The sequence below is a fragment of the Natrix helvetica genome (genome assembly GCF_964273705.1).
Source record: "Natrix helvetica genome assembly, chromosome: 3".
NCBI lineage: Eukaryota > Metazoa > Chordata > Lepidosauria > Squamata > Natricidae > Natrix > Natrix helvetica.
Genome location: NC_138549.1, coordinates 84,425,189 through 84,429,514, shown reverse-complemented (window position 1 = coordinate 84,429,514; position 4,326 = coordinate 84,425,189). Strand labels below are relative to the sequence as shown.

Below are 4,326 nucleotides of genomic sequence, written 5' to 3'. Positions count from 1 at the left end.
GTCTATATTGTAAAACAAAAGGAGATACTATCCAGAATGTGTGAATGCAGGGATGAAAGAAATGTCCTTCTGGGTTCGGCTCCAAGTGGGGAAAAAGACACTGGAGACATGGAGGCTACTTGGGAAGATGGTTTAATGGTGGACATGACCACATGGCTTGAGTCCTGAACAGAAAAGCTTGCTTCAATGCTTCAATGTTGGTGGAGAAAAAGAGAAGGTGAGGGAGGGGCTTGCAGGGTTTTTTATAATCTGTTCTGCCCTACCTATCTGTTCCTGTAAGAAATGTATTCTGATTGGTTGTCAGACTCCCATGGGGCTATGCAGGGGCAACTCTCTAGGCTGTGTTTTGAATCCAGGTTTGGTTGAGTTCTCAGATGCCATGTGGTGAGTTTCTGTGAAAAGCTGATACTAACTTTATTATGTAAAGTGGACTAGCTCAGGCTTTAATGGCTCATTGACAAAGTGGGTGGGGGCAGGAAGCTGCAGGGAGTTACTTTGTCTTTAAAAAAACATGTTTCTTCTTTTTCACATCCAGGGAAATATAATATTCTGCCATTTCAATATTTCCTAGGATATTTCATTTTTCTGGGAGAGGGCTGGGTGATAACTTTCCACAGCAGAATAAATGAAGACTGAATATGAAAGTGATTAGACTTTAGAATTCTTTATTGGCCAAGTATAATTGGATGCACAAGGAATTTGCCTTTGGTATATATGCTCTCAGTGTACATAAAAAGACAAGATACATTCGTCAAGAACCATAAGGTATCTTAAGATTGTCATGAATGTACAATGAGGTGGTTTAAATGTATAGAGAGAATAAAGACTGATTCACAAAACCAATAGATGAAAGAAGAATGATTGGGTGAAGTGAGAGGCAAAGACTGGGAAAGTCATGGGTTGGATGGAGTTGATGAGATCCTTAAAAATTTCATTACCGAATAGATGGATGCGGAGAAAACACAGGTGGTTTGTTAAGATCAGAAAGATATGGGAAAATGTAGGAAATAATGCTGATACTGTGTAGACTAGGTTTAATGATATGTTCTTTTTTATATTCTTTTAATAATATTCTTATAATTTTATAAATGATGAATTTATAATTGATATATTTGAATTTACATATTTGACAATAATTTTTAAATTTAAATTTTGTAATTTATAAATTATTTTGTATTCTTCTTTACACTCTTAATTCATATTTTTATAGGGTGTTCTATTTTCTTACACCTTTTTTGCATTCTGCATAATGTTGCTTACATCAAAGAGATAGCACCTGGATATATTTGCACCTAAGTATGGATAATGGCTTGTTACACCTAGGAAGTAACAAATGAAATGGAACCTAAGACGAAGTAAGAAAGTAGAAGAGATAGTGTGTGATACTTATTGTACCCATGATTTAATATCTTGTTTGAACTGCCCAGGTATATTTAATTGATACATACTGCAAACTCTTCCATATTTTTCCAGGATGGCTGATTTTATTTAACTGGTTTTGATGATCATTCAGTTTAAAACTTTTTGCAATCCTATCTAAGGTTACAAAAAGGGAAAGATTGACTTGCAAAAATAAGCAGGGGTGGTCATGACCACGCTGGGATGAATGATTTCATTGTTTAGCAGATCTTCCCTCTAGGGTAAACAATTTTGTAGAATAACATGCAATAGCAACAACAAGCAACAAGAAACTGTCAGTTATGTAATCTACTTAGAGAAAGTGTGTATCATTAAAAATTGAGCAGCATGACAGGAAAAAAATAAACCAGCTTATATTTATTCTTGCAAGAAGCTTCTTTGTACACAAATTCATTCTGCAACTTTTTTTTGTTTGTTTTTACTTCTGGGCTGCAGTATTGATACTTCTAAAAATGTGTCCTCACAATTCTCCCTTAAAAACAGATTATATTTGGAAGCCCACCGGTACTAATGAAGATCAGACTAAATAGATCATTTTCCATATACAGTTTCTGCATCCTCCAATAGCCAAACTGGATTTGGGGAACTATTCTATAAGAAAGTTAAACATTAACCTATATAATTTTCAAAGATATTACATTGAAGTATTTGAATCCAAAGAATCTTGACTTTTGTTTTTGTACAGAAAAACTTTCAGCAAAGTGCAGAAAACCTGTTTGGAAGGGTAACTAAGCAAAGAATAAAGATTCCTTGAATTTTTAAACTAAATGCCTCCTGCAAAGAATAAAACAACCATCCTCCTCTGAATGACAACAACAGGAAAGACACACTAAGCTAAAGGACAGAGGGATTTAAATCAAAAGCCGTCAGTTTCAAGCACTGAATGTACGTTCAGTCAAAACTATGACTAATCTAGACATGAAGAGGTGGCAGATTCCAAGCTCTCCTTCAAATCACACCCTGGTAGTGGTGGTGATTAGCATTTAAGTTAAAAATTAATTTAATAATAAGAGTACACCCTTTCCAAATGTTTTATTTTTCCTTGAACTGCACCTTATTTCTGACAATTGAAAAATGTCTTATTTCTGAGACAGCTACTGAAATTAAACAATGATATTTACAGTTTTTAAAAACCCCATTGTATTCTCTACTTTCAAGATACGGCAACTTAACACTTTTAAAAAGAAAAATCTGGCATATCAGAACATTGGGGGACATTGGGGAACCCATTACTTATGATTTGGAAATCTCTGGTGTTAGATCGGGTGAATGGAAGAGGCAAGACTCAGGCTTCAGCAACAACAGCTCTTTATTAAGTGACAACTATGTACATTCCAGCAAAGACTCTGTCTGGCAGCAGCCCTTTTATAGGGAGCTGTCAGACCTCTCGACCAATCACATTTGAGTATTGTTCCTGCCGGATCAGAGGACCTTGGTGGAAACTACCATAGTGGCTGTCAGTATATAACATCTGGTTTTGTTATTTAGTATTTGGATATTTCTATATTTGAACAATGTTCAATGCAATATTTTAAGAGTTGCATTCTAGATCCTCCAATGTATTTCCAAAACCTCTGTACGATTAAAGTCATGCATAATGTACATTTGCTGCCCAGAGTCACTTTGGTTAGGGAGATGGGTGATATATACTGCAAATAAATAAATTTGACTATGGTATCATTTGTCTAATTTACACTGGGTAGAAGGTTCCCATCTTAATATTTGGCTTACTGGCTTCAGTAAATATTTTGACAAGTCTCCTTGGTAGTGCTAGATGGGAAAGGAAATCTTTCATATTTCTTAGGGTAACATTTGCTTGAATCTTGAAAAATAAGATAAAAATCAGGTAGTAGAAGTTGAATATAGACCACCAAAATAATAACTTGTGTATGATCCATGCTCTTTTATGGGAAGTACTGTATTTTTCAGAGTATAAGACGCACCAAGGTTTTGAAGAGGCAAGTTAAAAAAAAGTTTTTTCACTCTGCAAACCTCCCAAAAATGGCCCGTATTTTTTTCAAAAAAAGGGCATGAATAGCACTTAGGAGGCTTATAAAGTGCTCCTGGGGGTGGTGGTGTAAAAAAACAAGCAAAAAACAGCCCATTTTTTGCTCATTTCTGCCCTCCCCAGCCCCAAGAAGCTCTCTGAAAGCTTCCTAAAAGCTATGCATGGCCATTTTGGTGAAGGGGGTGGGATTTCGGGAAAAATACAGCAAAAAATGCTGTATTCAGTGTATAAGATGCACCCAGATTTTCAGCCTTTTTTTGAGGGAAAAAGGTGCATCTTATACTCTGAAAAATATGGTAATTAAGCATTAATGTTTTTTTCTTCTCCACCTGAAGGCATGTCCTTTAGATTTGGAAGAGAAATATAGCAAGATATCAAACTGGAACAAATCTAAGTGAAATCCAGAAAATAGGGAAAATTGTGCATGTGCTACTATCCTTCCCACTTTTTTTGGTCACCTCTCTAATACGTTCTTCTAACCTAATGTTGCAGTAAAACAGAAAAGGATTACACAATTCATCAGTTCTACAAACAATTCCCATTTATGTCACATTCATTGACATCTACATGTGTTAACATGTTAAATATGTTTTAGATATGGATTGTAATGATAGTCATTTAATCTGTATTGAAGATTAGGTAGTCATTTAATGTTAAATAAATTGGTATAATATAGGAACCATAAGTAAAGAATATGAATATATATTATACTGGATATTTAATATATTTATTACAACATAAGTATCTTAGTATATATATATATATATATATATATATATATATATATATATATATATATATATATATATATATATATATATATATATATATATATATATATATATATGGTGACATATATATTTGTGTTCTATTTGTGCTGATAAATAAATAAAGGGAGA

General features: G+C 34.0%; 1 long non-coding RNA gene across 2 annotated transcripts; it reads left to right on the top strand.

The window, feature by feature from the left end:
* Window positions 1–282: 282 nt before the first annotated feature.
* On the top strand, window positions 283–3,559 carry LOC309389958. 2 transcript variants are annotated; one of them, XR_014175039.1, is made up of 3 exons: window positions 283–384; window positions 1,211–1,355; window positions 2,105–3,559. It is a non-coding gene; the product is annotated as an uncharacterized lncRNA (long non-coding RNA). The 2 variants fall into 2 exon arrangements; XR_014175040.1 differs by having other exon boundaries at window positions 1,855–3,559.
* Window positions 3,560–4,326: the final 767 nt, after the last annotated feature.